Raw genomic sequence first — 11,635 nt, 5'->3', positions numbered from 1 at the left:
CTCCCTTGGAGATGCTCTACTGACAAGACACATGTTACTACACTGATAGGCCCTGTGCCCTGGGAACCGGAAAAACCACATGGAGACGCTTGCCTGCTCTGAGATGCTTACAAGGCCACTGGATCCAGAAGACTTCCATCCCTCTGGCTCGTGATCTTCCTGCATTCGGCATCATTGCATGTGTTGCATGAGTCTGAAGAGGACCTTATAGATCGACATCAGACATATGGGCTAATATCAGACTTACGGACTTATCTGGACTGGGCTGGGATGTTTTCTCAATAGTCAATTGCTCTTGTATATAAACCTCTTTCTTATACACATAAGAGTGTTTCTACGGATTTGTTTCTCTAGTCAAACCAGACTAACACAGTTCTTTTCTTATGTAATGGTTCTATTTAAACTTTCTGTCTGTATTTGTGTTCATATGGGTATTTATTATGCTTCTAGAAATTTGTCCATTTCATCTACCTTTTCCAATTTGGGGGATACTATTTTTCATTGTATCCGATTGTCTTTCTCTCTCCTGGATCACTTGCAATGTGATTAATTTAATTTTTTATTTGGTTGTTTGCCTCTTAAGTTTTTTCTTTCATCAATCTACCCAGTAGTTTGCCTATTTTATTGATCCTTTCAAAGAATGGGCTTCTGTTATTTTTTTCTATGATTTTCCCCCTTATTTCTGTCCTGACCTTTATTATTTGCTTTTTTAGGGGGGGCAGTTAAGGAGGTGCTAGTTTCCGTCTTCTTTTTTCATTTGTGTGCTCAAATTTGCAACTTAAGTTAATGATTTCAAATCTTTCTTCTTTTTAAATTCAGGCATTTATTGCTATACATCTTCCACTAAGTAGTTTCTGCTGTGTCCCATAGGCTTTGATATGTTGTGTTTGTATTTTTGTTTGATTCTAGAAATTTTTTAATTTTACTTTTGATTTCTTCTGTGTTCTAATAGTTCTTAGTAGTGTATTATTTCATTTCATGTCTTTAGCTTTTTTATTATTTTTTTCTGTTGTTCATTTCTGCCTTCATACCTTTATGGTCAGAGAAGATACTTTGTATGATTTAAAATTGTTTAATTAACTGAAACTTTTTTATGCCCTAGCCCATGGTCTATTCTGGATAATTATTCATGTGGGCTAGAGAACAATGTGTATTGTTCCGACCTTGATGGGGTGTTCTATAAATGTTCATCAGGTCCAATTGGCTCAGGATTTTATTTAAGTTTTCAATATCCTTAGTGATCTTTTTAGATGTTCTTTTCATGTAATTGAAAGTAGTGTGTTAATCTCCTGGTTTTGTGGAATTGTCTATTTCTCCTTTCATATGAGTCAGTATTTGTTTTATGTATTTTGGTGCATTACTGTTAGACATATATACTTATAATAGTAATGTCTTCTTGCTAGATTGATTTTTTACTATTATGTAATGTCCTTTATCTCTTGTAATCGAACTTTATTTCAAGTCTATTTCATCCTTAAAATCTATAGAAAACTAAAACAACTCAACAAGAAGAGGAAAAACAATCTAATCACAAAACGGGCAAAAGAGATGAACAAAACGTTCAGCAAAGAGGATATCCAAGCAGGACACACACACAGGAGAAGATGTTCACAATCACTAGCTATTAGAGATAAACCTAAAAAAAAAATACCACCTATTCTGGCTCAAGGGCATTTGAAAACATTATTAACCTCATGAAGTCTAATCACAGCCTGAACAGGAAACAGGGGAGGCCTTGAGCTCATCCCAAAGCATACTGTTTGATTTATGTGTCACAAAGTGTGTTCCACGATGGAAACTGTTGATGGCCATTTTTCCAAGGCCCTGTCTTCTTCCTAATGTCCATAAAATAAAGAAGCATGGTGTAAAGTCCCAGATGTTTCCCTTCATTCTGATGTTCTGGAATGAAAATTGGAAGCTTTTTCATAAAAGAGCCCCCTTGCCTCCCACCTAACTTTTTCACTACACTGTTGAAATGAAAACCACCAGAATGAGAGAGTGAGGAGCATTCAGAGAGAAGAAACCAAGGGAAGAAAGAAATCATGGTCTGTACAAACGTAGGAACACTCCACCGCAGTGAAGGGCTACCACACAGAAACAGCAAATCCCACTGCCTCAAGTCACTCTTGACTTATGGTGACCCCGAGAGAGAAATTCCCATCTTTCTTCCAAGGAGTGGCTCTGGGTTTCAAACTGCTGACCTCAAGGTTAGCAGCTCGGTGTCTTGGGTTGCATTCTTTAGAGAAGCAAAAGTACTGAAACTTCTATTGTTGTTTATAGAAATTGCCATCAAGAAATGGCTAACACAATTATAGAAATAGGGAAGTCCAGTCTGGTTTAAGCTAACATATTATTTACTGTCAACATTTAATGCAAACCCTTCCATAGTAGACACTAAACCAATCGCTTTACCTACTTTTTCTCATTGAATCATCACAAAAGCCCTATGGCTATTGGGCCCATTTTATAGGTATAAGTAAAGAAACTGAGGCTTAGGGGTAACACACAATAGATAAACTGGGTGGCAAAACCAAGAGTGACTGATCCAAAAACCATGGACAACCATATGTCAGATGCCATGGCTTACAATTGTAAGGCAGAAACTGCAGTTTGGTAAAAAGATTAAGAATGCAGATTTAGAAGATGTAGGTTAAGGAGTTCCTGGATAGTGCAAATGATTAAGTGTTCAACTAGTCACCAAAAGGTTAGCAGTTCAAACCCACCCACAGATGCCTCAGAGGCTCTGGTTAGTGCCATTGAGTCACTATAATGACCCTATAGGACAGTGTAGAACTGCTCCCTAGGAATTCCAAGATTTTACAGGAGCATCAGCCCTATCTTCCTCCCGCAGAGCAGCGGGTGGATTCAAACTGCTGACCTTGCTAGCAGTCCAACACGTAACCCCTATGTGACCAGGACTCCTGGCCTCCAGAGACAGGCTGTGTAAAGGTCATAGCCATAAAGCCATGGTGGAATGCAGAGCTGCTTTGCAATACTGGGCTTTCTATGAGTCAGAATTGACTCTACAATTTTAAGTTTAAGTTGTGTGGTCTTGGGCAAAAACACTGTTAAGTCTTACTCCTCTTCTGTAGCATAAGCACACACACAAAAGACCTATCCACCAAGGTTTTTATATGAATCAAATGGAATAATGCGTATGAATGTACTTTATATAGTACAAGACTTTGTATAATGATTACTACTACCATTTTTTAAATTTTCTGAGATTTTTCACTCTCTGAGATTTTTCACTCTCCTCTGATTATCTATTCTACTCTGTTATGATAGAGGAATTGGGCTCATTAGAATGCTCAGACTGAAAGTTGGAAGGTTTTCCTATAAATAAAATGTGTGAACTTCAGAGTATCAGCACTCTGAGTCTATTTTGGCTCTTGGATATGTATTTGCTTATTTTCTGATTCTTAAAGATGTTTCAGATGTGAAAGGTGTCTGGGTAACTGCTTGATGTATTAGTTATAACTCTATTCACATATTATTTTCATATTAAAATTCATAAATGTATACAATTAATGTAAAAGAAGTGATAACTATGTATTTTTATATTAGAATTTCTATCCATGTGGAAATGAAGATTTTTGCAGTTATGTTAAAGTGCATGCAGTCCATACTTAATTTCCTCATATTTGTAGGTGACTTAACATGTTAATCAGTTTTTTTAATTGGCTAAAATTGCATACAGATAATATTCCATAAGTAAATAAATTATTCTTTTATTATTAAATATTTATGTTGTTGCTTTCTAGATTTCTAAAATGTTTGAATTGTGCTGTGTATATCATAACAGTATTATTTTCCTTTCTGTCTTCCCATTTTTCTTTGTTTTTGTCCTTAATCTTCATATATTGGCTCATTTCATCAAAAGGAACCAGTTATTTTTATAGTTTGATTTGATTGTCAGCATAGGAGTGCTCCTATTTCTTCAGAGCATCAGCAGTGTAGTCATGCTGATTTGTACCTTTTGGTTTTCCTATGTGGTTATATTTATCTCTAACTAAAACTTAAGTAAAAAGTAATTTTTCTCAATATCAATTTGCAGCTTTCAAGAAGCAACTATTAAATAATGATATCATTCCTTCTGTCTTTATGTCTTCTACAAAAATAATATTCTGAATATTACCTGATATCCTCTCCTTATGATTTCATTTTTAGTTCTTCACTTGTTCCACTAACAAAATGATAAAGTTTAATGCTTAATTTAAGAAACAAGAGAGAAGATAGATTCATGTATTTTCTTTCTGGTCCTGAAGATATTTTTACAAAACTATTACAGAGGAGACCAATATGGAAAGTCATAATTCTCAGAGCTGGCATAGAAATAGATTCTTCACAAGCCAAGCCTCCAGATAAGAATGCAACCAAACTTTTGACTGAATATCGATCTAGCCCGTGCTGACCCAGGCTTTACACTATAGAGAACCAGGACTTTAGCTCTGTCCTTTTAAGGTGCACAATATTCTCCATACCAAAAGGCAGCAGTTTAGAAACCCTACTAAGCTGACTGCACTTCTTAAACTCCCCAGTAGCAGATTTAAGGAGCTGAAATAGTGCCTTGGGCTTCAGGCTGAAATGCCGAGTGTAAACAGAACCAAATCTATCCCAAGGTTCTAGATTTGGAGGTGGTTAGACTTAAAAGGTGTGAGGGTAGCTGCTTGATAGAGGTCTCTTGCTTTGAGGCTGCCCAGTGAGTGGGGGCTTGAGACTATCAGATATTTGCTATTTTCATGCTCTGTTTACTTTTTTATGATATGTCTTTTCTAGCAAGCATGGTTTTGCATTTCTGACTGTGTGGCTTGAATTATGAAAATTGTTATCAAAAATTACTGAAACTTTTGCTTTATCTCCACCCCTCATTGTTTGCATCAATAGTGTCCAGTTACTTGAGTTGGTTGTTGTTTTTACATCATCAACAATCCATGTAAGTTGCTCTAAAAAGCTGTCCTGTACATGTATACTTTCTTTTTCTAAACAGTATTTAAAATTCTATAACATTGGTGACATTAATGACACTATCATTGGAATTACAATATGCCCCATGGGAAAGATTTTTAATCACCCTTGATAAAACAATATTGATATCTCTGAAGTGGATCAGGGACATATTCAAGCAAACCGTAGATACACAAATGATTTTAGAGCTCACACTTAATCATAGCCCTAATGTAAGAACAATTAGTTCTTATGGCACATGGTCCTACTTGAACTTGCTATTATGAAGAAATCACTGAAGATATGGGTGCTATAGAAAAGTGTAGTGAAAAAATCAGATGGTAGCCACATATCAGAATAGCACTTGGAGTCTTAAAGGCTTGTCTTAAAATAAAGACTCCTCTAAGTAAGGTAACAACTAAGTCCACACAGAAGCACACCAGCCTGTGTGACCCAAGAACTGTAAAAAATAAAATCCAAGACCCGAAGAGGGAATAGCATTAGACCTTAAATTATGAGCATCCAGTTGGCAGAAAGCTATGGATGACAGCAAAAGCCCAAAATCTATTTGAAGGGTCACCACATGGATTAAGCCTCTGGCAAATCCCCTGGGACCATGGACTATGAATGTGAATAGCCTTGCTATCAAACAGAGAGCACTGGAAAGTGAGTGAAAGCAGATATAGTTAGATAAAACTTAACACCTTATAATTTGTTCTTCCTTTAGACATATTTCAAATATTTTCTAGTTTTTACTACTTTCTGTTATCTTTTCAACTGAGGGTTTTCTATAATTTTTATTGATTTGTGTTTTTGCATGTTTTTTGTTATATGAAATTCATCCAACCAAAAATCCCAAACTCACTGCCATCAAGTTGGTGCAGACTCAAAATACTCTGTAGAACAGGGTAGAACTTCCACTGTGAGTTTCTGAGACTATAACACTTTATGGTACTAGAAAGCCCCAATTTTCACCACCAGAAGTGGCTGGTGGTTTCAAACTTTGGACCTTGCAGTTAGTAATCCAATGTGTAACCAATTAAGTCAATAGAGTGCCTTATATGAAATCCAGGATAGGTAAACCTATAGAGATATTAATTGGAGTAACAGTCTTGGGGTTATGGCAGGAGAGGTGGGAGGTGGGATGGAGACCTAATAACAAGGATTACATGGAAGAAGAAATATCTTAAAATTGATTCTAGTGATGATTGCATACCTCTTTTTAATATGTCTAAACTATTGAACTGTATGACATGTGAATCATATGTCAATAAAACTGTTAAAAACTTTTTTAATGAATACAACCAAGTTGACAGTTTATATTGTAGCCTAGTGAAACCCTGAGCAGATGAGTCACCTAAGCCATGCCTGGACATCTAGCCCAAGAAAACCCAGAGGCCCAACATGTGTGTTAATTTAAGATGCTACTTTCTAGTAACTTGTTACACAACAATAGAAACTTAACACAGTGTTAAAACCCTCAAGCAGGGATGTGTAGGATATAGGAGTCTGAAACGGGATATGAGGATTCTATAGAAGAAAGAGCCTTTCTCAGGCAACAGGGAGCATAATGGTTCTTGAGATGAGAAAGCTGTTTTTTAAAAAAAAGGTTCAGGTACAATACAGATCATTGGAATTGTGGGTGAAAAAAGTGCTTAGATCATGGCTCCTAGGCAACCTCATCAAATCCCATCCCCCCCTCCCCTATTGTAGAGTAGACAAATATCAGAAAAGTCCCATCACCCTCTGAGAGAAATACAGAGGTGTTTACCAAGGGTCTAAAGCCCATACTTGGAACAAGGAAAACACGGAAGACAGGGTTCAGTAGATGATACAAGCCAACCCAGGAGCCACCGGAGGAGATAAATAGTGCCCAAAGTACCAACTCTCCTCCTCTAACATGAGAAATATTCATAAGCCCATTTCTACCTAAGATAGTTAAGGTTTATTGTGCCAACCTGGCAAATAGACACATGTGGGATTATTTGAAGTGCAGAGAGATAAATGGCTCCATGAGCCTCGCCTTTCTAGTTCTCGGATCTCTTGCTTTCTGATGGTCAGTCCAGGGTGCAGCTGCCTTAGCCAGTTCCCTGCTTCAGCTGGCAAGGCTCACTTCCTGCAAGACATCCCTGAGGAGAAGCCACATGGACCTACCCTGATGCAGCCCTGGGTGTTGGAGCAGCTATGTGGAGACCCCTGCCAGCGCTGAGATGCTTACCCGCTCACTGATTCAGCTTTCCTCCTGCAGTTGGCATCATTGGGTGTGTTTTGTGAGATTGAGGAGGACTTTGTAGATTGGTGTCGGACATATGGGCTAATATTGGATTTATGGGGTTGGACAGCACTGGGTTGGGATGTCGGACATATGGGTTAATGTTGGATTTGTGGGCTTGGGCAGCACTGGGTGGGAATGCTTTCTTAATGTACACTTACCCTTTATATAAAACTCTCTTATACATATGAGTTTCTGTGGATTTGTTTCCCTAGATTACCCAGACTAACATATCACCCCAGAAAAGGGAAGAACAGGGAAATAAAAAGAACCTCAGGGAATATGTTAAATCCAAAGAGAGCGAATTTCCTTAAATTTACCCTTTGAAGTTTTTCATCATCAGTAGAAATGAAAATTTGAAAGCTGGTAATTTTCAGTGCTGAGAAATCAAGTAACATTTTTGCCACTCCAAATCCTGTCTACTTAGCATAATTTATACAAATTTCTATCTGACTTTGACAAATGGTGTGTGTGGTGTGAAGTAGGCTGAAGTGGCTCTAAATGTTCACATTATCCATTTTCTATTTCTGAAACCCCGTATACTTATCTATTATTTCTAACATGGTGAACCTATGCATACTATAAAAGAAATGTACGCCATTGAATTTTCAACAGTTGATTATTCAAAAATATATCACTTTGCCTTTCTTCCAAGATACCTCTGATTGGTCTTGAAACTCCAGTCTGTTAGTTAGCAATCAATGATATTGTTTACACCACCACACAAGGACACCCAAAAATGGACGCAGTGGATCCGATTAAAGTTTTGTGAGGGGGTTTATTTCTCCCCACAGACTTCATGTTTGGTAAAGTAGGAGGGCATCAGAAAAGGGGAAGACCATCCTCGATGTGCAATGACACCGTGGCTGCATTAATGGCTCAAACATAAGAACACTCGTTCAGTCGGTTGTGCATTGGGTCACTATGAGTAGGAACCAACTTTACAGTACCAAGCAACAACAATTAGTTATGTTACCACATACTAGATAACCACAATATAAGCATAGCAATCTTAGCTCCACAAAATATAGCATTTATCTCTCACTCATGGGACAGCTGGTCACTGGAAACCATCTGATTTCAGCTGAGGTCAGTTCGACTGGGCTCCTAGCCATAGTTGGTTCCAGAACTGATTTACGAACTTCTCACACTCCTTGGGCCAGCAGCTTCTCAAAGAATGTTCTCCTTTGGCTAAAAGACAAGGGTTGGAGCAAGCAAGCCCTGATATGGAAGCACATTCCAAGTGTTCATTTGTATTTGACCCACTAAAATCCCATTAGCCAAAGCAGCGCTTTGGTCAAACCCAAAGTATGGCCTGGAGATATGCACTTCACCTGGCTTGAGGTCATATAACTTCTACAAGAAGGAATGAAGAATTGAGATAAATAATTGAATCTAACACAACATATATAAATTGCTAACTTATATTGTCCATATATTATATTCTACCTATATTAGATATAAATGCAGAGATAGTTAAGTTTTGTTGTGCCAACCAGGCCGATAAACACATGTGGGATTAATTGAAGAGCAGAGAGATAAATGGCTCCATGAGCCTCGCCTTTCTAGTTCTCAGGTCTCTTGCTTTGTAATGGTTGCACCAGGGTGCAGCTGCCTTAGCCAGTTCCCTACTTCAGCTGGCAAGGCTCACTTCCTGCAAGACATCCCTTAGGAGAAGCCACCTGGACCCAACGTGATGCAGCATGGGGACCCCGGCCAGCACTGAGATGCTTACCCACTCACTGATTCGGCTTTCCTCCTGCAGTCGGCGTCATTGTGTGTGTTTTGCGAGATTGAGGAGGATTTTGTAGATTGGTGTCCGACATATGGGTTAATGATGGACTTATGGATTTCGACAGCACTGGGTTAGGATGCTTTCTTAATGTACACTTGCCCTTTATATAAAACTATATATATGTGTGTGTGTGTGTGTGTGTGTGTGTATGTAGAGAGAGAGAGAGAGAGTTTCTGTGGATTTGTTTCTCTAGTCTACCCAGACTAACACAAATGCTTTGCTAAATCCTTTCCTAATACACTCCGTAGATTCAGAATAACTCTCTTATTATCATCACATTTTTTTCTTGTGTGACAAATATAGTCCAAGATTGTTCTTGGCTAGTTTCATTTCTTTAAAATGTTTCCCCAACTAAGTCAACAAATAAGATTTATTGTTATTGAAAGAATCAGAATGAAATGATGTATGTATTGTCTATTGACATTTTTAATCATTTGAAAATTGTAGATGTAGAATCAAAAGATCTATAAGAGCCTCCCCTGCCCACCCCATACGTCTATAAGTGTCTTCACCACAAGCTGCAAACACTGCCTGATATCTTCTACTCCCAGCCACCCCTGTCCAGAGGGAAGGTGATGTATTTGGGCACTAGAGAAGATACCAGTTTTAAAAAAAGAAGAAAAGGAAAAAGAAATCAGTAATAGCAAATTTAATCCTCATGATGGAGAGGCTGATAAACCGGGAAAATCACAGCTTGATTTAGAAAGCAGCAGGCAGCTAGTAGGGAAACGTAGAGAGGAAGATTGAATAGCTGGTCCAATAGAAAATGGAAGATTGCTTTTGCTGCCGACCATTTTCAAAACTCCGCAGAAACAGAATTGCACCAACTAGATGGAGGACTTCAGGAAAAAGCCATATCGAGGCAAGAGAAAATTCCAATCCCTCCCCCAGGGAGAAAATGTGAGGAATGATTAAAGCTGATCATCTGTTGTTGTAAGGGGCCATCGAGTCGGTGCCAGCTCACAGTGACCCTATGCACAATAGAACAAAACACCGCCCAGTTCTTTGCCATCTCACTGTTTTTCTTTTGGCGTCTGTTAGTTTGTCTGTTAGTTTATCGTACTCTGGTGGCTTCCGTGTTGCTGTGACGGCGAACGCGTTATCGCTGGTATTTCAAATGCCAGCAGAGTCACCCAAAGTGAACAGGTTTCAGCAGCACTTCCAGACTATGAAGAAAGAATGGGCTGTCCACTTCAGAGGATTTAGTCCCTGAGAATCTATGGTTAGCATCGAAATATTGTCAGTTACTGAAAACATAAAGAAGCTGATATAGCTGCTATAAACAAATGAGTAGTGACTGCTTTTGTTACCAGAAGGATTTCGTCCTCAGTCTAGTGACAATAAACTGCAAAAACAAACATAACTCTTGTGGAGCAGAAGAAGGGAGGCTCAGAGGGAGAAAGCAGCCTACACAGCATCAGCTACCATCCAAGGTCATAGCAGTACATGATTCCTCCCAATTCTGATTGCCATCAGAGAAATGGGATTTTCGTCCTGTGGCTGCCTTAAGCTGTGGAACCTTGAGCTCTCCGCTTATCAACGGGTGCCTCAGGCATCAGCTATTCATAATTGTCTAAACCTATATAAATATATTTATATTTGCCTCCATTTTCCCTTAGCGAGAACTGGGGTGGGGGGAGATGGGGAGCAAGGTGGACGTTGCAAACATGATATAAGCTCTTCAAAAGAAAAGTGTCATCCCAATCCAGAAGAAAGTAGCCATTATTACTTAAGTACAGTCTCACCCAAATCAGTCTCATTTGATCAACATTTTTAACGGATGAAAATGGCTTCCCACTGGGTTCTTGGCCACGTTCCATGTGGACAAATTCTAATCAGGGCAGCTATCACCGCAGGCTTGCTCAGCCTGGTGGCATTGTTGTGGGGGGGGGATGCTCAATGATAGCATTCCACAAGACAAAGTTCAGGGCATTTCACATTCAGGAAGTGGTTATTCTTCCTTTAATAACAAGATCTAGATGGCGGCCCTTAGTTCAAAAGAATGGTGCACTTCCAAGAAGATGCTGCTTCATTCAACAAGTTCATGGGAATTTTCTTAAATGCCTGTATCAGTTTTATCATTCAAGAATGACTGTGTTTAACGGAGGATAAATCTGTTTAGCAAAAACTCACACATCTCAGTCTGCAGTATATCCAAACTCATTTTGTAATGAGTTCACTTCTACTAGGCAAACCCTTTTGTTCTGTGATCAAGATAGAAGTCTTACTTAATCAGACTATGCAAATAAGAGGCTCCAGTCAGTCTTACAGAGGGAAGGCTCCTTTGAACTATGAAGTTTAAAAAGCTGTATTCTGATAAATATATATACACAACGAAACATTGGGTATTACAACATCTTGTACGTGTACAGTTCAGTGAGACTATTCTAAAGGCACCATGCTAGACCATCCAGGTTTCAAATATTAAAATATTTCTTCATACCCCAAGTATATGGTTGTTGAACAGAGACCCTAATGAGGATCCTGAGTTATAAGGTAATATTTCTAATGACAGCTGCAGCCTAGGTGGGATTCATTTCACATATGAAATTGACAAAAGATATCTGACTAGGTGTTTTGTGACCCAATAAGAGACTAGAAAACCATAATTATTCATGCTT

Source organism: Echinops telfairi, unplaced genomic scaffold (genome assembly GCF_000313985.2).
Source record: "Echinops telfairi isolate 266 unplaced genomic scaffold, ASM31398v2 ScPeMD7_7410;HRSCAF=8448, whole genome shotgun sequence".
Taxonomy (NCBI): domain Eukaryota; kingdom Metazoa; phylum Chordata; class Mammalia; order Afrosoricida; family Tenrecidae; genus Echinops; species Echinops telfairi.
The sequence above is the reverse complement of the archived record's forward strand: the minus strand, read 5'-3'. Positions refer to the sequence as shown.